The following is a 22009-nucleotide window of genomic DNA, read 5'->3' on the forward strand; positions in this document are numbered from 1 at the left end:
GAAGAAGTCCGCACTTCGTTACTGAAGCGCCTCTATTGCGGGGGGGGGGGGGGGGCTGCGGATGAGGTTGGAAGGCTGGAGGCCCTGAGCCAGGGTTTCCTGTGAGCACAGACAGGCTGTCTGTCTTTGCTGGCCATCAGATATTGAAGTTGGTTGGCGTGATGGAGGCATGGGGGTGGTGGGTAGGACAGGGCTAGCTTGATGTGGGTGGTCCTGGGGCAGCGCTGACCTCACTCTGAGGTTCTGCTCTGTCTGGGGGCTCTGCCCCCTCTCCCATCATCCCTGGCAGGTTTCTGTTTCTCTGGAACGCTTTGTGGAGGTGGCATTGTGCTCGTGGCCTTGAGCACTGTTCTGGGAGAGGGTGTTGCTCACTCCATGGCCCGTGGCTGGGACCGTGAGCACTGCTGTGAATACACCCACCCACCTCCAAGCTGTTGGCACACACGGGTCACCCAGGCCCGGGTGGGGGACACTGGTGTGCCCAGAGATGTGAGTGTGCTTGGGTCTTCATCAATGTGGGCAGAGACTGAGAGGAAGAAGATGCAGTGTGAATGAAGACAGATACAGGAAGGTGACAAGCAACCCAGGGGTACAGATGTGGGCAGGGGACACATAAGCGTGGACCACACATGGGCCACAGACACTGTGTAAGCAGATAAGGTCTCCCGGGGCAGGGGGCCCTGGAACCTTCCCACACGAGAGGCAGATGTGTGATGGGCAGGCTTATGGATGACGGGCACAGACGTGAGCTGACATTGAGACACTAGACATGGAGTCCCACGGATGTGGCTTGAGTAGCTGGCGGACTGGGAGTTGGCTGAGGGCTCCTGGGGAAACGGACACATATACCTGCTGAGTTACCCGACAGGAAGTCCCGGAGAGGACAGAGGTGGGTTCCAGGATGTAGCCTGAGGAGTGCACTGCTCGGTTATCCCTGTGATTCCTGGCAGCAGGAAGTTGTCCCGTTTCAGGTGGTGGTGGTGTAGGCGATCTGTGGTGTGGCTGTTTCTAGGTCCCCACTGGGGTTTGAAGCCCTCAAAGGGCTTGGTGTTCTCTCTTGTACTCTAAGAGTCATTTGACCTCCCCTCTTCCTAGGTTACAGGGCTAGGTACATGCCCTAGCGCCAGTAAGGGCTCCTTGAACCTTTAAATCTCATCTTCCTTGGGTTTCCAGAAGTTTCCTGAAGTGCGGCTGTGTGGTTTGCGTAGGGAAGGAACCTTGCTGGGGGCTCTTCTTTGGAGCCCATGCCCGAGTGAGGGTCTCTGGCAGGGAAGGGACCATTCTTTTTTTTTTTTTTTTTTAAGTTTATTTTTTTTAACTAATCTCTACACCCAAAATGGGACTCGAACTCATGACACTGAGATTGAAAGTCATGGGCTGTACTGACTGAGCCAGCAAGGTGCCCAGGAGGGGACCAGCAAGGTGCCCAGCAAGGTGCCCAGTAGGGGGTTGTCTTTGATGAGACTGTTGCCCTCAGGTGTTCCCTCCCCTAAACCCTGGGCTTGGCCAGGGAAGGGGGCCCCCCCTTTCTGGCTGTCATCACTTCTGTTCTGCCCAACCGGGAGACTGGGAGCCAGCACGACGTCTAGACCCAGTTTGAAACTAACTCACTGCACAGCCCTGGGTAAGTTACTTAATTTGTCTGCATTAATTTACCTTTAGCCCCAAACTCCTCATCTTTAAAACGGGGCCAGTGACCCCTAGCCCTTGAGGGTGTTTTGAGGGTTAAATAGGAGAAAGTCAGTAGAGGGCCTGTGACCCAGGATATGGCACAGGGGGAGTACTGTCAGTGGAGCTTTGATTACGAGCCTTTCCCTGTGGCCAGGACCCCCCAGAGCTGCATCGGAAGCCAGGTGGCTGGCCTTGGGAAGCTGGGCAGGCAGGCACCCTTCACTGGAAAGCTGGGGGCTTTGTCCTCAACCCTTGCCCACCAGCCACTCCTCAGTCCTATGGACCGTCCACACGCAGGGTCAGGAAATGGCAGGCAGGGCGTCTGGAGGCTTGGGCCTGCTGCCTGCCAGGCCTCTGGGAGGGCAGCCAGTGGTTTGCTAAGAATAGGCCCAGATCATGGGTCTGCTTCCCAGCAGGGAGCCGTGTGCCTCCCCTGTATGGGCCAAGGTGCTTGCTGGCCCTTTTATGTTTCTTGCAGCTGGCTCTCCCCACAGGAGCGGGCCTGGGAGCAGCAGCCTCTTCTTGGGTTTTTGGCTGGGACCTGGGGAAAGAGAAGGCCTGGGAAGCACTGACCATTCAAATCTCCAAGTTCCTCTTCCACTCAGAGATTGTCACCAGCTCCCTGATCGTCTTCCTACCTGCCAGTGGATCTGCGGTGGCTAAGAACACAGGTTCTGGAACCATACCACCAGGGTGTGAATTTCGGGTCCCACACACATTAGCTGTGCGCCCCTGGGCAGCTCACTTACCTTCTCTGTGCCTGATTTCCTTGTGTAGCAGGGTTAATGCTAGTAACTTGCTTAGAGGGATGTTGCAAGGATGAAAGGAGGTGGTGCCTGGAGAGCCCGTGGGGTCACGTGCAGCTCCTAGTAAGTGCTTTTTGAATGTCGGGGGCTACTGTGATTACTGTGATTAGTGCTTTCTCTGCAGAGGGGGAGATGGGTGAGGCCAGGCTGGCTTGCATGGTGCCTCCTGGTCAGAAGGCACCTGTATGCAAGCTTTTTGATGGGGATTCCTGGCCCTGGGTTCAGTATGAGGTACAGGGGACCACAGGTGAGAGAGACCGAGTCCCTGGTGGGTGATGGAGGCACATGCATACATTATACCATACCTGACGGGCACCTTCCCAGGGCCTGTACTAGCTGTGATGGGAGCTGGAGGGAGGCAATGATCTGCCTTGGGGTGGGGTGATGCATCAGGTGGGCTTCAAAGGACGGAATAGAGCTTGCAAAGGTGAGGGAAGGCTTCCCAAGCAGAAAAAGCAGCCCATGCAGAGGGGTGACAGCTTGGTGTGTTTAGGAACGTGAGCAGATCCATGCGCCTGGGGAGGGGACCCACACTTAGCCTCTTGCCCCGTCACAAAAGCCCTTGTATGCTGGGACCTTCTGTCCAGAGGCAGCCCTGGTTTCCCTGTTAGGACACAAGCTGGAGGCCCACCAGAATTCTGCGCCTCTCACTTCCCTTTTAGGAGCCACATTTGCTGTCCCCGCATTCTCCAGAGACCCTCCTGCTGCTTAGAAATGCCTGCCAGCCCTCCCTGGGGGCCCTTGTTTTTGAGCTGGGGCTCCAGACTGCTCCTGCCCCAGGAACATGCCTATTTTTGCTCTTGGTTAAGATACCCAGGGGTTAATAGGTCCCCCATCTTGGGAATGAACTGAAGCCGTTGAAAACTCCTTAGCTTTTCCTAAGGAGTGAATGTCTAATGGTGGAATTCTGGGACCTTGGGACGTGTTCTGTATGTTTCCTTTAACTGACATATGGACTGGCTTTATCTCCGAGGGGGTGCCCCTTCTTGGCTGTGGTCCTCTGATGAGTGAGACACAGGGCATCTGGGGTTACCTTCATGCCCAAGGCAGGCAGCAGGGAGCATCTGGGAACTGGGTGTGTCATGCTGACCTGGTGGGCTCCCAGGGAGGTAGGGCTTTTGGAAATTCCAGAAGGGAGGGTGTGGTGCTGGGAGCACTGTGGGTCCACCGCTCAGCCCCCCGCCCTTGCCCATGAGGAACAGCCCCATTCCAAGAGTCTGGGTTGGCCCATGCAGGAGGAGAGAGGTAGGTGCCCTCAGATGACCTTGGCCTTGCCAGCCTCTGCTGCCTGCTGAGCCCCAGGGCCTGTCTGCCTGCAGGCTATGTGGCCTCTGTCCAGGCCTTCCTCAGAGTGGAGGATAGGGATGCTTGGATGTTTTGAAGGTTGTTGATGTTTAGAAAGCACAGAAGGGAGTTTCCCTCTTCTTTTCCTTTCTTTTTCCTTTTCCGGGAACTGTAGACCCCACGACAACGTTAACCCTCTCCTGCTGGTCACAGAGTGACGGCTGCATGTGTCCCCTTTGACTGCTACCCTGTAGTTACTGAGTCCTTCCTCCTAGGGTCCCTGAAGTGGGCGCTGACCTGTTCAAGTCTCGAGGGCAGCCCTCCATTAGAGCCCCAGGGCCCTGGTTGGCAGGGCGTAGAAGACCTCATCCAGGCTGGGTCTGATGCTGGCCCCTCCCTGCCCATATCTTGGCCCAGCAGTTCTTCAGCCTCAGTTTGACCCCCTGGTCCGTGGGTGTGTGCCTGCTGACTTGCCTTTGGATGGAGCCTCATGGGCTGTAGAGGTCTGTGGCAGGGGCTGTGCCACTGGCTCACTCCAAGGCCTGCTGGGAAGCTCTGGTTTCCAGATGCCTCAGAAAGAAGGGCCTTCCCTGGAGATCGAGCCTCCGAGGTGCAGAGCCTTTAAGGGAGCTGTGGTGCAACTCTCTACTGTGCCCTGAGCTGGGCCTGGGGTGGATAAGCCCCGGACTAGATTTCACAGCTGCCTTGGAGCCCAATTTCCCATCTGAAAAATGGGCATAATAATTTTTTCCCTCCCTCCCTACCTAAAGAAAAAAAAAATTTTTAATTGAGGTGATCTTTACTTGACATAAAGTTAATTATTTTCAAGTGTACATTTCAGTGAACTGTCCATTCACAGTGTCGTTTGATCACCGGCTCTGTTGAGTTCCAAAATGTATTCCTTACCCCAAAGGAAAACCTGGACTCACGGAGCAGCTAATTCCCATTCTCCCATTCTCACCTCTGTCTTACTTAAAAAAAATAAAATAAAATAAAAGATTTTATTTATTTATTTGAGAAAGAGAGAGTGTGTGTGGTGGAGGGTAAGGCAGAGGGAGAGGAAGAACCAGGCTCCCCACAGAGCAAGGAGCCCAATGTGGGGCTCAATCCCAGGACCCTGAGATCATAACCTGAGCCAAAGTCCGACACTCAAGACGACTGAGCCTCCCAGGCGTCCCGCAAAAAGACTTACGGAGGTGTATGTGCCACAAAATTCATGGATTCTAAGTGCACAGCTGCATGAGTGCTGGTGACTGCCGGGAACGTGCAGCCAACACCTCAGTCAAGTCTGAGAGCCCTTCCCCACTGGAGGTTCCTCGAGCCCTGATGCAGCCAGTCACCACTCCCACCCCCAGGCCTGGGCCCACTTAGGTCCTTTCTGTCCCTCTGGTTTTGCTTTTCTTTTCTTTTTTTTTTTTTTTTAAGATTTTATTTATTTATCAGAGGGAAAGAGGGGGAGATGCTTTTCTTAGATTGTCACATAAATGGACTCAGAGCATGGCTCGTCTCCTGTCTGGCTTCCCTGGTCCTTGTGCCCTTGAGATGTGCTCACATTGCTGGACACTTTGGCCATGCCTTCCTTTTTGACTGCTGAGTAGTATTCCAGGCTGTGTGTGGGTGGGGTGGGGGGGACTGCTTATCGCTTATCAGGTTCCCAGGAGATGCCTGCCCACCCTGCTTTTGAAAATGTCAATGAGAAAAGAATATAAAGTAGTTATGTTCATGAAAGATTCAAGTAGTAGCTTCGCACAGAGAGTACGATGGGAATCTCCCCCGCCCCTCGCCCCTGTCCTGTCTTCACTGGAGAGAACGCCACCCTGAGCGTTCTCAATTTACTGAGTATTCCTCAGTGTTTCTTTTGTGCCTCTGGTGAATTTGTGTAGTTTTGATTTGGGGCTCTCAATTATACCGGCGCCATGGCCCTGGGGCTGCTTTTTCCCTTATTAGCCATTGGTCTTGGGGAGGGTCCCAGCACTGCCGCTGGAGCCATATCCTTGGGAGCTGCCCAGCCAGAGATGGGGTTCTGGGTCAGACGGGCAGGTGTCCATCTCCCCCTGGCTCTGAGCTGAGGCTCTGCCAGGCTTTGGGGAGATAGAATGAAGGCTTGCTGGAGGTGGGCCATTTGGATCAGGTTTCTGGAGGAGGGAGGCACTGGAACACAAGAGATCAGACCATCCTTGTGGTGGGTGAGGGGGTAGCTGGGCATCTGGGTGGATGTGCATGCCTGCTTCCATCACTACTGCCTCCCACTTGCAGCCAGCTGCAGGGGCTTCCTCTTCCGGGCTCCATAACATGTCCCTGGAAAGAATAGGCCCAGGAGCAGGGATTTGTTGGACGACCCTGCAGGCCTCCCTTCTTGTTGCAGTGAAATTGCACCTTGTCGAGGTGACAGGACCCCTGTCTTGGGTGTGCAGGTGGGGAGTGGGGATGTCCGTGGCCCTCCTGAGGAAGAGGGCCCTCCTGGCTCAGGTTTGCACATGCCTGGCTCTACCTGACCCCAGCCGATGGGGTTACGGAGGCTCTGCATCTGTATTGTCATGCTTCTTTCCCTGACCATGGCCATGCACGTGTAAAGGATTCACATTTTGGGCATACTACTAACATCGGTTGTTTTCATTGTTTCCAAGTTTAGTAATCAGAATAGTGTCTTATTGTTGGATGATGTGAGTTCTATGAGATGGGAATCCTGAGTTGTGTTTCAGGATGGGCTTGTCTGTGGCTTTGGGTTTCCTGTGAGCCTCTTTCTTTGAGCCCTTGGGGACGGTTTAAGGGGAGGGAGAGGGGAGTGAGCCTAGGAAGGAAGCTAGCAACAGGTGGGTTTGCTGATTTCCCTGTGATTTCTCCAGCTTAGTGCTGCTCAAACCTGGGTAACATGTGGACCCTTCCCCTTTTAAAAATAGCGTAAGTGTCTGCCTTCAGCTCAGGTCATGATCTCAGGGTCCTGGGACTGAGTCCTGAGTCAGGCTCCCCACTCAGTGGGGAGTTTGTTTCTCCCTCTACCCCCAGTTTGTGCTGTCTTGCTCTCTCTCTCAAATGAATAAATAAAATCTTAAAAAGAATACAAAATAAAAATAGTGTCTTGAGATGGAATTCATAAGCCATACAGTTCACCAATTTAAAGCACACAATTCAGGTTGCCTCGGTGGCTCAGTCGTTAAGCATCTGCCTCCGGCTCAGGTCATGATCCCAGGGTCCTGGGATCGAGTCCCACATTGGGATCCCTGCTCAGCAAGGAGTCTGCTCCTCCCTCTAACCCTCCTGCCTGCTTGTGCTTTCTCTCACGCTCTTTCAAATAAAATCTTAAAAAAAATAAAAAATAAAAATCCAGCCAAATAAAATTGCCCTAAAACCTCATACCTCCTTTAAGCTTTTGCTCCTCCTTTAGCCAAACATTGCAAAAGATTTGGTCTGTGCTCTATCTTTATGTCTTTAGTTCTTATTTCCCTTTCTTTTTAAAGATCCTTCTTGGGGCGCCTGGGTGGCTCAGTCTTTAAGCATCTGCCTTCGGCTCAGGTCATGATCCGGGGGTCCTGGGATCGAGCCCCGCCTGGGGCTCCCTGCTCAGCAGGAAGCCTGCTTCTCCCTCTCCCTCTCCCCCTGTGGAGTATTCCCTCTCTTGCAGTCTGTCTCTCTTTCTGTCCAATAAATAAAATCTTAAAAAAAAAACCCACATAATTCAATAGCTTTTAGTATATTTAAAGTCCTGTCTCTGTTTCCACTGTCTGATTACATTTTCATCAACCCCCAGAAAATACTCTGTATCTATTACTTGTCACTCCCTACCTCCAGCACACTGATCTACTTTCTGTATCTCTGGAGTTTCTTATTCAGGACATTTTGCATGGAATCGTACAGGGTGTGGGTTTTTTTTTTGGGGGGGGGGGACTCCCTTTTGAAGTTTTTATTTATTTATTTATTTGTAGATCTTATCTATCTGTCTGAGAGAGCGTGATAGCAAGCAGGAGTGGGGGGAACGGGCAGAGAGAGGGAGAAGTAGATTGCTGAGCAGAGAGCCCAATGTTGGGAACACAATGTGGGCACTCTCTTTTAAAAGAAAAAATGGGGGTGCTTGGGTGGCTCAGTTGGTTAAGCATCTGCCTTCAGCTCAGGTCATGATCCCAGGATCCTGGGATCGAGTCTCTCATTGGCTTTCTGCTCAGTGGGGAGTTTGCTTCTCCCTCTCCCTCTCTGTTTGCTCTCTCTCTCTGTCTCGATCTCTTGCACGCTCTCAAATAAATAAAACTTTTAAAAACGTAAGAGAATAAAAACCTAACTTGTTGATTTGTTTCCTTATTAGAATAATAACTTAATGTGTACAAATATAAAACTAGACATAAATGCCTCACATTTACATAGTTTCTCCATAACCATGAAATAAACATGAAATACCAATAAAACTAGAAAGCCAACCCATTGCAAAGGAACAATGTTAATGTACTGGAAGGATGTAAGCTGCGCCTAAATTGCCAGTGTTGGGTTCATAGTAGAAGGCTGAGTCTCCTCTGTTTCCCCTGCCCCTGTCACCTGAACTTGCTGTACAGAGTAGCATTAATGATGTTGGCTAGTTGGCTGGTTTGAGGGCAATCCTGATCACTCCCGTTAGAAAGCGCAGACTGCCAGTGAGTAATCCCCAAATGTTTGTCTCAGTAGTGCACCACTTGAGATCTGGGAAGCTGGCTTGTTTGATCGAAGATAAAGGCGAAATAGTGGTGTTTTTGAAATCTGCATATATTGGCTCGTAACCCCACTTCCTGTGGGAATCGGGCATTTGGCATAAACAGAGGTGGACTTTGCTCAGTTCACACAGATGCCGTCGACGTGAACATGGTCCCCGCTCCCAAGAGTCAGGCCTTTGAACAGGCTGCCGTGGGCTATGTATGGGGTGGCTCAGTTCTCTACCCCCCCCCCCGAACCACCCCCTTTGTTTGTACCATGTGCAATGATGAGATTTGGCCTTTAAAAAAAAAAGAAAGTCGATTATAAACATGGGCCGACTTCAGCACCAAATTGCACAGCGGTGCTTGCTAATGAGGTCATTGAGAGGACCCAAGGGGTGCGCTCATTACTTTTTTTTTTTCCCTAACAAATTGAGGTGAAATTCACATGACACAAAATTAACTGTTTCAAAGTGCCTGGTTAATTTAGCAATTTAGCAGTATTAAGTACATTCATAGCCTTGTGCAACTAACCATCACCTCCATGTCTTTCCAAAACATTTCTTAAAATTTTATTTTAATTTGGTGAGAATACTTAATATGTGATCCACCTTCTTAATAAAATTTTAAGCGTACAATACAGGATGACTACAGACATGTTGTTCAGCAGATCTCTAGAATGCTTTCATATTGCCGCACTGAAACTTCATGCCGCAGGATGACTAGCTCCCATTTCCCCTCCCTCTGGCCCCCGGCAGCCACCATTCCACTCTGTGAGTGTATGAATTAGACCATTTTTGTTACCTCATGTAAATGGAATCTACAGTATTTGTCTTCCTGCGACTGGCTTATTTTACTTAGCATAACGTCCTCAAAGCTCTTCTACGCTGTGGCAATATTGCAGAATGCCCTTCTTTCTTACAACTGAACACTATTCTGTTGTACGTCTAGACCGCATCTTCTTCTTCTTCTTCTTCTTTTTAAGATGTTATTTATTTATTTGACAGAGAGAGAGATCACAAATAGGCAGGAGGGCGGGGGAAGCAGGCTCCCCACCAAGCAGAGAGTCTGATGTGGGGCTCGATCCCACGACCCTGAGACCATGACCTGAGCTGAAGGCAGAGGCTTAACCCACTGAGCCACCCAGGCGCCTCCAGACCACATCTTCTTTATCCATTCATCCGGCAATGGGCATTTGGGCTGCTTTCTCCTCTTGGCCACAGCGAACACGAGTGTGCTAATATTAACATCTCTTTGGGATCCTGATTTTAAGTCTTTGGGGTAAATATCCCTAGAAGCGCGATTGCGGGATCCTATGGTAATACTATTTTAAACTTTTTGAGGAACTTTGGTACTATTTCCCAGAGCGTTTGCACCATTTTACGTTCCTGCCAGTGGTGTGCAAGGATTCCCTTTTCTCGACAGCCTTGCTAACACATTTTTTTTTTTTTTTTGAATAACTGAATAAGAAAACCATTGCACGGAGAGACCACATTTTGTTTATCTGTATGTCAACTCAGGGACACTTGCAGTGTTTCCACCCTTAGGCTCTTGTGAACGGTGCTGCTGTGAACACGGGTGTCCAAGCAGTTGTTCGAATACCTTCTTCTCTTGGATATCTATCTAGGAATGGCATTTCTGGGTCATATGGTAACCTTGCATTTAACTTTTTGGGTTTGATATTTTGCAGTTAGATAGTGGTGATGGTTGTACAGCATTAGGAATCTCTGAAATGCTGCTGAATTATACTTTAAAAGGGTGAATATTATGGTACGTGGATGAAATCCCAATTAAAAAAAAAAAAGAGGGGTGCCTGGGTGGCTCAGTGGGTTAAACCTCTGCCTTTGCCTCAGGTCATGATCTCAGGGTCCTGGGATCGATCCCCGCATCGGGCTCTCTGCTCAGCAGGGAGCCTGCTTCCTCCTCTCTCTCTGCCTGCCTCTCTGCCTTGTGATCTCTCTCTCTGTCAAATAAATAAATAAATAATCTTTAAAAAAATAAAAAAATAAAAAAAAAAGAGAGGGCTCTTGGACCCCAGAGCAGACATCTGTGGAGTCTGGATTGAGCCGTATTGTCAGCACTGGAAAAGCCACTGTCCCGCATTGCCTCGTGGAGTCCTGTGGACTTCCTGAGTGGTGGGGATGCTGGGCCTCTGCCCTGTGGTCTTTGTTTGGTGTGGTAGGTAGGAGCTATAGGAACCAGATGGGCCAGCTTCCTACCCGCCCACCTCCTTGGCTCATTCAGTGGCTTTCTGGCTTCTAAATGGCAGGTGTTCATTGTAGAACCCAGTTTCCTCCGCTTCCCCACCTGTGAGCAGCCAGCCTTGGCTGTGGCCCGGACTCCGTGGGCAGAGACGCCTGTAGACGCGCCCCACTGACTTCTCTGGATCTGCTTTGTCCCTCTCTACCATTCATACGGCTCATCGCAGGGGGCTTGTGACACGTTTGTCCTTCTTTGCAGGCCTCCAAGGCCTGCTGCTTGCTTCTGAGGTTGCAGCGGGGTGAGGGACGACCACACCGGGGCTCTCCTGGCTGCCCAGGCCTCACTGCACACTTGCCTCCCCAGTCTGTCTCATCTCAGTTGGTTCGGCCAGAGTCATCCATGGTTCCTCTCGTTCTCTCCCGCTTCAGGAACCACATATGAGCAGACCCTGTGGGCCTCACCCTCACAGCAGATCCAGGGTGAACCCTTTTCCCCTCACCTTTCCCACACCACTGGCTTGGCCCCCAGTGGCACTGGGACTCCCACGGGAGACTCCACACAGGTCTGTGGGCTTCGTTTCCCCCTCATTCCCCAACGCAGCAGCCATGGTGACCGTGTTAGAATGTGAATGTCAGATCAAGGCATTTATGTGCCCCAGGGCCCCAGTGGTGCCCCACTGACTCACAGTGAGGGCCAGTATCCTTCCCGTAGCCTCTAGGATACCCCCGTCTAATACCCACCCCCTTGCTCACACTGAGCTATCCACACTGCCTCAGGGCTCCTTCAGCACACTGGGAATACCTCACCTCAGGGCCTTTGCACTGACTGTCACCTAGGTCTGGGATGCTTTTCCTCCAGAGAGCCACACAGCTTGCCCTGTTATTTCCTTCAGATATTTACTCAAATGTGAAGCCTCACTTAGATATCCTAAAATTTCGTGCCTCAGCTCCGTGTCACTATCACCTCCCCATACATTTTACTAATTTATGGAGTGTATTTCTGTGGCTACAGCTAGCAAGTATAAGGTGGGATTTTTGTCCTATGTTGTCAGCTCCTAGAACAAGTCCTCCCACCTACTAGGTGCCCCGGGAACATTCATAGAATGCATGCATGAAGAGGGAATGAATTGGCCCATTTTATAGACGAGGAAGCTGAGTCACAGGTTGACCTGAACCTAGTCTCTTGACTCCCATCCAGTTCACTGCTCTTGTGCTGAGCCGTGATTTCTATCTCCTTCTCTCTCTGTCCGTGCTTCCAGGGAATGCCATGCTCTACTGTGTGGGTTTGAATCTTCAGACCTCCCCTTAGGAAGTTCGCCTGGTCAGTACGGTAATAACAAAAGACAGGTGCATCTCCTCACATTTGTGCAGAGATGATGGTAACAGGCTCTTCCCGTTTGTTGAGTGCCCACTCTGTATAAGGTGCTGGGTGGGGTAGCAGATTGGATGAATTTATTTCTCAGTTAAATCTCACAGCATCTTGAGGGGAGGAACTGTCATTGACCCTGCTCTACAGACAAGGAAGTGTAGAGATTCCATATGGGGCAGAGAGGACAAAGATCAGTAATTTCTTGATCCAGTGAAGATGCGAGGAAACTGGCCCTCTTAAGCAATGCTGGTTGCTGGGCAAAATGCTACTGCCTTTTGCAAAGTAAGATGGCAGAACCTACCATAGTTTTAATTGCACATGCCTTTGTATCTCAGCAGTGTGAGTTTTGGTAGCCCGCTCTGAAGATGGAAAATATCAGGATGGAAGGCTTTGTGCACAGGGATGTTGTGGCAGGATGCTGGAGACCACACCGTCTCCTTTCAGTTCTGTGTTCTTCCAACCCCAGGGCATTTGCACGTGCCATTCCCTCTGCCTGCATGCTTTCTCACATGGCTGAAACCTTCTGTCTTCAGATACCGGCATAGACCTTCTTTGACCATGGTCCTTTCCCTACCTCCCTCATTTTCTCTCTGAGCTTCTCAGTCCCTTGGAGCCCACATTCCAATGTGTATAATGTGTCATTATTATATTTCTTTGTTGACTCCCTTGTCCCTCTGTCTCTCTCTCTCTTACTCTCTTTTCTCTCTCTTGTTGGAATGTCTGTTCCATGGAGGGGCAAGACTGTTCCCCTCTGGTTGATATGGTCAGTCCTTAATAGCTGTTAGTTGGATGAGTAGTACCTCAATGAAATGGCCTGCCATCAGTAAACAGACGGGGTGGGGGGGGTCTGTGTCTGAACAGGAGGGGTGTTTGTGTTATCTAGTTGAGGGGAAAAAACTCTTGCTAGAGAAGGAATTTTTCTTTCTTTCTTTTTTTTTTTTTTAAAGATTTTATTTACTTGACAGTGAGAGATGCAGAGAGAGAGGGAACACAAACAGGGGTAGTGGGAGAGTGAGAAGCAGACTCCCTGCTGAGCAGGGAGCCCGATGCAGGGCTTGGTCCCAGGATCCAGGGATCATGACCCGAGCTGAAGGCAGACGCTTAACGACTGAGCCACCCAGGCGCCTCAAGAGGGAAGTTTCTAAGAGGTGGGCTCCGAGTATGGTGGGAAGGACATAAATCTTTTCTTTATATACCTTCATCTAATGTGGACTGTAGGTACAAATACTTATGTAATAAAAAAATCTGGCCAACAACGACAAGAAATCAACAAAGGGAAAAAAATGGACCCAGTCAGAGGGAGCATCAGGATTTGAACCCTGGTCCTTCTGGCTCGCAGCCTACGTTCTCACCACACTCAGCCCTTTCCACTGCAGACTCCCAGCAGAGCCTCACAGCAGTCCTCAGCCGAAGACAGAGCAGGAGCTCTTGGCTCTTTGTCTTTTATTCTGTGAACTGAGGTCTCATTTACAGACAGTAAAGCAGGGGACAGTCTGAGGGATTGCTGCACGCGTCTCACCCAGACCATGCAGAGAACATTTTGAGGGCCCTGGAAGGTTCCCTGGGGCCTCTTCCGGGCCGCTACCTGGCCCCTGCTCTCAGGCGCCCATGCTTTGGAGTGCCTTCCCCAGGGGTTAGTCCCTGCTCTTGAACTTTTTGTAAATTCGGTATGAATGGAATTATAGCATAGGAGCTGTTTTTCTCTGGATCCTTCTGGCTTCTTTCAGCATCAATGGTTTGGTTCATCTGTGAGGCCACAGGCCTCAGTGGGCTCTTCCTTTTCATTGCTCTGTAGTATTCCATTATAGCAGTGTGCCACCAGGCGTCGGTTTCTCCCTATGGATGGACTTGGGGCTTGTTTCCAGCTTTTGGTGATGGTGAGAAAAGTTGCTGAACACTCCTGCTTGTCTTTTGGTGGACACGCGCACTTATTACTGTAGGATGCCCACCCGCCGGGTGGTGGGATAGAAAGCTCATTTTACCAAGAAAGAAGCTAAGGAGTCTTCAGAAGACCCAGAAGGGAAAATGACTTGCCCAAGGTCACACAGTGACTCATGGGGGAGCTCAGCCAATCCAGCCCACCTCTGGCCCTCTCCCCCACTTCCTACCTCCCTCCCCCTCCCACAGTGTGGTCTGCTTCTCACCCTAGCCCTGTGGGTAGGGTGGTCAGGCAGAGGTCAGGGGGCATCAGGAGGTCTCCTTACACTGGGCAGTGCCACTGAGTGGTTCTTGCTTGCATACCTCCTTCTCCGTCCTTGGCCCTGGGCATGGCAGGCAGGCCGCAGTTTGCCTTCCTTGGCGGTAGGTGTTGGGACTGAGGGGGAGCCGTTGTTAGTTATTGGCTGTTGGGGCCTGGGCAGGCCAGGCAGAGGCTAGGACTAGCGTGTGAAGGCCGCCCTGGGGCCTTTAGCCTGGGAGTGTGTGTATGTGTGCGTGCATGCGTGGGCACGAAGTGTGAGTGTCCTGTGTCTCTCACACTCGCTGTGCTCCCGGTGGGCGCAGGAGGGTGGGGCTGCCTGGCTCAGACCCCTTGTTGTGCTGGAAGGAGCCTGGCAGAGTGGCTTGTTCTGAGTTGGTGCGCCCCTACTCCCAACACTGGCTCTGGGGCTGCCTCCTCCCAGCCCGGCCGGGCCCAGGCAGCAATGTGTCTGCCTCTTTCCTTGGCACCCACCACCCAGGTCTCCGATGGGGGAGGCCATGCCTTTAGCAATTTCCATGTCCATCCTGCCTTTTGGCCCGGAACTATACAAAGGCAGGGACAAAAATTAATATGGGCATCCCAAACCACTTTTTTTTTTAATGAACCTTTTAAAAAAAAATTGAGATAGATTATACATACCATAAAATGTACCTGTTTAACCATTTTTAGTTGTACAGGTCACTAGCGTGATGTACATTCACACTGTTGTGTTACCATCGCCAACATGTCCAGAACTTTCTCCTCTTCTGAAACCGAAGATTATACCCATTGACACTAACCCCACATCACCCTCCCTCTCCTGGCCCCTGGCAGCCATCTTTGTCCTTCCTGTCTCTGTGACTTTGACTACTCTAGGTCCTTCATGTAAGTGGAATCATACAGTGTTTGTCCTTTCATGTCTGGCTCATTTAAACATTTAGCCTAATACCTTCAAGATTCATCTATGTTGTAGCTTGTGTCAGAATTTCGTTCCTTTTTTGAAGTTGTAATTGTTCTTTTGAGCTTATTTTATTTTAATTTATTTTATTTTATTTGTTAAAAAGTAATTTATTTGAGTGAGAGAGATCATGAGCTGCAGGGAGGGGCAGAGAGAGAGAGGGAGAAGCAGACTCCCTGCTGAGCAGGGAGCCTGATGTGGGACTCGATCCCAGAACCTTGGGATCATGACCTGAGCTGAAGGCAGACAGTTAATGTACTGAGCCACCCAGGTGCCCCTGAGATTATTTTCAAAATACCTCGGATCTTCAGGATTGAGTGAGGGTATTAACTTGATGGTGGGAGTGGGAATAGAGAACGTTTATTCACATTTACTAGGAGAACAGTCCTTTCCCCGTGTTGTCTCATGTAATCCTCACCACATCCTTATGAAGTAGGTTCCAATATTATTTTCATTTTACAGATAAAGGGATTCAGCTCAGAGAAGTCCAGTGACTAGGCCAAGGTCACACAGCAAGTCTTCGGTCTGCCAGGATGGGCCGCCAGTCCGTGCTGCACAGTCCGTGCTCCTCAGTCCCACCCCCATTTGCAGTGTCCAGGCCAGGCTCAGAATTTTTCCTTGAAACCTTGTCTGTCACCTCTCCCTTGCTGAGTGTGGAGCTGATCGGTGCCGGCTGGTGCTGAGGAGACAGTGGCAGGCGGTCCCTTCCCCCTGGCTGGGTCCCCGTTCCTGTGCCCCAGCTTCTGTCGAAAGCCCCTCTATGAAGCAGTCTCCCTGGGCTCAGCAGTGATCTTCAGGGATGGGGTCCTCAGTGCCCCCGGCCCATGGCTGGCAGAGGCCGCTGGGTCCAGGGTGGCTGAACGGCAGGATGTCACTCTTGGCAGAACTTTCCCTGGACAAACAGCTACCAGGAGCTTCTGGATCAAGAGGATAGATAAACAGGAAGAGGGAGAAACTTCAAAATATTTTTCTTCCCCTGCTGTGCCCTGGTGTTTTCTCCCTGCCCTTCCCTTGGTCACCCGAGGTTTGAGGTGGTGGATCTCTTCCCTGGCCAGAAGCTGCCCAGAGGCCTGGAGAGTCACAGCAGGCATGTTTTAGGTTTTAGGGTTTCAAGTTTAGTTTTGCCTGATGGGCTGGGATCAGCCTGGGCGTCCAATGTGTCCCGTGGCACTCTTGGTACTACGGATTTCTTTCCTTCTCTGTTACAGAGAAACCCAGAGCCCTTGGAGATGCTGGGTGGCGGTGGTGGTGGTGGGGGGGTGAGGTCTCCTGAGCTTTGGGCACCTGAGTAATAGTCTTTGATGAAGTGGTCCCTCCATGTGTGGCCTCTTCCATGCAGCCCTCTTTGTTTAACACAGGGCATCATCATACAGCTCTGCTATTGCTGCAGTCTATGCAATAGTCACCCCACAAAGCAACATCCTGACTCTTTGGCACAGTTCCCGAGGCAGTTGGGGTTCAGCCTAACCCCACCCTGTCCTGTATTCTGGCCTCACAAGTACCTTACTACTTCTCGAAGCCACTGTACAGTGCCACACATTTCTTTCTCCATGCTGTATCCTTCATGCGGGATGCCTTTCTTGTCTGTCAAATGTTCCTCCTCTTTTAAGGCCCAGTTCAGTGGTTTCCTCTTCCAGGAAGCCTTCCCTGAGTTCCTGACCCTGAATTACCATTTGTGCAGCTCAGTGTAGAGGAAAAGGTCCTGGAGTCCTTGTCTTGTGGCCAGCCCTCTGAGCCTCAGTTTATCTGTGGATTGGGGATAATAGGAGTGGGGAGAGGAGAAAGCCTGATTCTCTTGCCCTGGCTCTTGTGGAGTTGGCTAGAGCCCAGGGGAGAATGGCCCTCTCAGGGTTAACTCCCAGCCATGCTAGGGACGGAAGCAAGGGCGACAGAGTGTGAAATGAAGTCACTTCCTTGCTGGGGGGGTCTTCCATGTGCCTGGCCTTCTGCTATAAATCCTGTTTCCTCCTTTGGCCTCCGTGTGCCCACCCACTCCTGGCTCCCATGACCCCGAAGGTCCCCAGCAGGTGGGGCTCCCTGTGGAATGTTGGCCTGTCCTTCATCCGGTGAGGTCACTTCCTGTCTGGATCAGCCACCCACCTTTCCTGCCTTGGCCTTCCACGTGGAGGTTTCATGGGGATGATGGGTGTGGGTTCCCAGGGAGGCTACCTGAGGTCAAGTCCAGTGTCCAGCCTGCGCTGTACACTGGGAGCATGGATGGCCAGAAGGGCTCTGTGTGTGTCCCCAGGGCTGTCACTCGGCCTCCTGGGCCCCCATTTCTTCCTCTGTGGAACCTGGGGGAGCCTGTATATTTCCTATGCCCTGGGCACTGACTGGGTCAGACCAGGGCATCCATGACCTCATTTAACCCTTTCTCCGCCACAGGGAAACTGAAGCCCAGGAGCTAACCCAGGCCTCTGGTTGTGGGGGGCAGGGCTGGGGTCTACCCAAGTCTTGCTGATTCTGAGATCCTAATGATTTCCACAGGAAGGTGTTTAGCTTTCCATCACTGGCAACTCAGGAACACCCTGTCCTCCGAGCTTTTCCTGTGGGATCAGGTGCTCTTTAGGCCATAAGGTGGTTAAAGAACCAGGGTTGTTGCTGGGAGCGGCCATACTGTGTAGTTCTGTGATTTTACCCTCTGTTTTCTATCAATAGTTTTTGTTCATCACAGAAACGTCAGAGAGGGGCTCTGGGGTGGGGCATTGGGTTAAGCGTCCGACTCTTGGTCTCGGCTCAAGTCATGATCTCAGGGTCTTGGGATCGGGCCCTGTGTTGGGCTCCCTGCCCAATAGGGAGTCTGCTTGACTCTCTCTCTCTCTCTCTGTCCCTCCCCATCAGGGTGTGCATGTGCTTTCTCTCTCTCTCTCAAATAAATAAATCTTAACAAAAAAGAAACATCAGAGAACACAAAGATACGCAGGAAGATTAGAAGAGCCATCTGTGACCCCACTTTCCAGTGATAACCACACTTCACCATGCATGTTTTGAGATTTATCCTTCCAGAAGCTTTTTCTATGTGTATGTATGTGTGGGCCCACGTGTATATATACTGTGTCTTTTTTTGGTAACTAAACACACAATAGATATTTTCCTATGTGAGTCAATAAATTGTTACTTCTTGCTTTTGAAACTTTTAAGTTGGAGTTTCACGGGGTGGAGGGGCAGAAAAGCGGGCACATCACAGGTATACACCCCGATGATTGATTATACAAAATGAGCACAGCCTTCACGGCCTCCCCCAGGCCAAGGAACGGAAGGGTTCTAGCACCCCAGATCCCTGCACTTGTCAATGTCCCCTCCGTCCTGCTCCAGATGGGACGTCTTGTCGGACTTCCACCAACACGCATTAGTTTGGCCTGTGTTTGAGTTTTAGAGGAACGGAATCAGACAGACTGTGTTTCTGTTGGCTTCTTTTCCTCCATGTTCTGTTAAGTGACAGTCGTCTGACACTCTGACCATTTTAATGACCGCACGATGACGTCCGCCACACAGCGGACTTTGACCACGTTTGATGTGAAAGATGTTTTCAGGCTTTGGCTAAACTAAGCTAAGCTATGTCGAACATTTTTGCAGCCATATCTCTGATGATTTCCTTTGAATCAACTGATAGGAAAACTGCGGGATCAAAGGGTTGCGTGTTGTTAAGGTATTTAAGAATTATTGCTAGATTGGCCTCTAGGGAGTTGTGCAAGGTGCATCCTGCCAGGTGTTTTGGGGGGAGCCCGTCCCTGGCACCCACATGGATGCTGGGTGTTTTCATGCTCTTGTATCTGTATGAGAGAGGCAAGGTGGGGCATTTCATACTTTCCAGTTTTTATTTTATTTTTTTTAGATTTAAAAAAAAATTTATTGGACAGAGAGAGACACAGCGAGAGAGGAAACACAAGCAGGGGGTGTGGGAGAGCAGAGAGCCTGATGCGGGGCTTGATCCCAGGGTCCTGGGATCATGACATGAGCCAAAGGCAGAAACCGAATGACTGAGCCACCCAGGTACCCCGTTTTCCAGTTTTTAAAATACAAGTTAGGTTGAGTGTCTTTTTCTCACATTTATTGTCCATTTATATTTCTTGGTTGGGTTTTTTGGGGTTTTTTTTGGGTCTGTTATACTCTCAAGGTATACTTGTTTTTCTGCTTGAGAAGAGCTGTATTGAATATGATTAATAATAACAAAAATATCAAAAATATCTTTATCTGGTTTACCATTTGCTTTTTAGCTGTAAAGCTGACCATTTTTTTTTAATGTAGTCTGATCTACTGATGTTGAACTGTATGTCTTCCTAGCATTTTGTATAGAAAGTTCTTTTCTGTCCCGAATTCTCTTCTGTCACTAATGTGGTGTCCTTTCTAGTATGTCATTGTTCATCCTTTGGCACTCCCTTCAAGAGCATGATGTTAGAGGACGATGATATGCCCTTGGAAGCTCTCTGCTGCCTGCATGCCCTTGGGCGGTTATCCAGACTCTCTGTGCCTCACGATCTGTACCTGCAAGGTGGGAAGACGCTAGTACATGTTAACCAAGGGTATGTGGGTGTTAGATCACAGCTATTTGCAAACTTTTTAGCTTCGAACCTCCTTCTTTTACACTCTTAAAAATTAAAGACTCCAAAGAACTTCTGTTTATGTGGGTTGTATACATAAATTGATATTTACTATATGAGAAATTAAAACTGAATATATTTAAAAACATACATGTATAAGTTTATTTAAAAAATAATAACAAACCCATTATATGTTAACATAGATAAGGTGTTTTTTATTTTCTTTTCCCTGAAACCTGAACTGTGTTTCCCAAAACAAAATACAACGTGAAGAGTGACATTGTATTGCAGTTTGTAAATCACTTTAAAGATTAAAACTTTTTTAAAATTAATTAATTAATTTAAAAAATATATAATGTATTTTTATCCCCAGGGAACAGGTCTGGGAATCACCAAGTTTACACATTTCACAGCACTCATCATAGCACACACCCTCCTAAAAAAATTTTTTTTAAGTAATCTGTACACTCAACGTGGGGTTCAAACTCATGACCTTGAGATCAAGGGTCACATGCTCTACTCACTGAGCCAGCCAGACCCCTTCTGCAGATCACTTTCTTGTCTGGTTTAGTAACAGACATGGATTCTCATATCTGCTCCTGTATTCAGCTCTTGTGATATGTTGTTTTGATTGAAATGTATGAAGAAAATCCAGCCTCACACAGGTAAGTGATTGGAAAAGGGAAAGATATTTTATTAGCCTCTGTATATTTTCTTCTGAGACCCCATTAAAATTCAACATGTGATAGCTTCTTAAAGGTCATTTGAAATATAGAATCTGCAACCCTGTTAATGAATTTTTCATATTTTGTTATGCTAAGATGCATTGGATTGTCTTATGAATGGATTTTTGACACAGGTATGGTTGTGTCACATCACATATTGATCATTGGGAAAATACTGGCTCATGGAGTTACACAGATCGTCTAAATGTGGATACATTTCATTTCAGCGACGTCCACAAATTACTTATGTTAGTATCACCACCTGTAGCATTGCAAAGTCTTTGTGTTTTGGGATGCTGTCAGACTCATGATGGCTGATGCAAGTTTTCCAAAATTCTATTGTTTCCCTTAAAGCTCCAACTTGATCCTTGGCAACAATGATCCTTGAAAGGGCAGGCTCACTTTGCTCCGTTTTGAGACGATCTTTGTGAGTAGCCAGCGTTTGTCTGTTGGCCGTTCTTTCTGTGAATGCAGAGGCTGGTTAGGCTGACCACTTGGACAGCCTCACAGGTGCTTCTCCCCCAGACACCTGTCGTGTCCCCCCAGCAGCCCAGGTACACGCTCTGTCATCACACAGAATAGTAAACACTTGTATATGTACTTAAGCCCTGGGCTTCAGTGAAATTAGTTTTACTGTTTCATTAAAGACTTTTTTAAAAAAATATTTTATTTTTAAGTAATCTCTACACCCAGCGTGGGGCTCAAACCCATAACTCCAAGATCAATAGTTGCATGCTCCATTCATTCATTGAGCCAGCCAGGTGCCCATCATCAATGACCTTCTTAGGTGACACGGGCATATTTTGTCACTGTGAGTGACGGGTGGCCTGGTTGGGGGCCAGCACCATCTCTCCTGCTGAGTCTCACCTGTGGCTTCTGCACTATCAGTGTCCTCGCTCATGGTGAGAAGGCGATGCGACTTAGTACTGTCCTGAGACTAGTCTTGACCTTGCGGGCACCGGGAAGGCACTGAGGACTCGGGTTCTCCAGAGCATGCGGTGGGAACTGTGGGTAAGGTAGAAAGGAATGGCCTCCGTGCAGGGCCTGGGCTTCTCTAGGGCTTCGGGCCATCTTGTCCGCTGCCACAGTTATCCTACCCCCCACCCCCCCGCCCGCTAACAATCCGCAGAGCACACCTTGGGGTGGGGGTGGGGATGTAAGCCACTGGGTAGTTCATCACTTGTGATTTCACATCCTGCTGAAGCTGCTGATGTGTTCAGTCCTTGGGAGTGGGTGAGGAGTCCAGGGGACACTTAGGTGCCCCTTTCTTCTTGTTCCTCTGGGAGGCAAGGAGAGTGAGTCAACAAGAGAGACCCAGGGGGCTCAGCCGGGCAGTTCTCCTGCAGCCGTCTGTTTCTCAGACGGGCTCTCAGAGTCACCCTCCCCCCTTCCTGGCCTGAAGGAGCCTCCACAGCCTCTGGCCTTCATGTCCCTTCCTCATTAACCTTCTCTGCCATATGGGACGCAGGAGTCCTCGTCCTTCCCCAGGCTCCATTTTCTTATGCTGGTTCAAACAGGCACCTGTGCTGTCTCATTTGTGCTCACAACATGCTTCCTATGGAGCTGATCGTTCTTTGTTGTTCTTTAGAAATCTGTTCAGTTTTGTTCATTTAAGTGGCT

The 22009-nt window shown here is 49.7% G+C and overlaps 1 protein-coding gene across 4 annotated transcripts in view; it reads left to right on the forward strand.

Moving 5' to 3' along the window:
- PALD1 (phosphatase domain containing paladin 1) overlaps nucleotides 1-22009 on the forward strand; it is an 87481-nt gene that overhangs the window by 19489 nt on the left and 45983 nt on the right. The window contains exon 1 of one of the 4 annotated variants that reach the window (XM_082720259.1): nucleotides 1478-1624. The exons of the other annotated variants lie outside the window; for them this stretch is intronic. The gene's annotated coding sequence lies outside the window, so the exon portion shown is untranslated. Of the gene's footprint in view, nucleotides 1-1477; nucleotides 1625-22009 lie in introns of those variants that run through there. 4 annotated transcript variants of the gene reach the window in all.

Source organism: Mustela nivalis (genome assembly GCF_964662115.1).
Source record: "Mustela nivalis genome assembly, chromosome: 2".
Taxonomy (NCBI): Eukaryota; Metazoa; Chordata; class Mammalia; order Carnivora; family Mustelidae; genus Mustela; species Mustela nivalis.